Source organism: Podarcis muralis, chromosome 6 (assembly GCF_964188315.1).
Source record: "Podarcis muralis chromosome 6, rPodMur119.hap1.1, whole genome shotgun sequence".
Lineage (NCBI taxonomy): Eukaryota > Metazoa > Chordata > Lepidosauria > Squamata > Lacertidae > Podarcis > Podarcis muralis.
In genome coordinates this window covers 29,056,657-29,057,019 of record NC_135660.1, presented here as the reverse complement: position 1 = coordinate 29,057,019, position 363 = coordinate 29,056,657, and positions in this window count along the sequence as shown.

Genomic DNA, 363 nt, shown 5'->3' with positions numbered 1-363 from the left:
GCTTAAATAGAGCTGTGTTTTTATGTGTGCATGTATGTGTTTTGGCCCCTCAACATAGCATTTTCTAATTGAGGAGTATCCCTGATAAAATGAACATGTATATAAAAAAATCGAATACTGATCAATTAAGTTACCTGATTTTCAGTTTCAAATGACTGTGGAAAGGTTGTCCTTAAATTTAGTGAATGAAAGCTCTGTTCTCATAGAAGAATCATGCAGTATAATGTTTGTTTCCAAAAATGTGTTTGCTGTTGTGTAAATAATCAAATTCTTTTCTCCTTGTGGCTTGGTAGAACAGCCACTTTATTCTGAGTGGTATTGGGGGAGATTGTCACATCCTTCCTGGAGTCTGAGGATACCTTT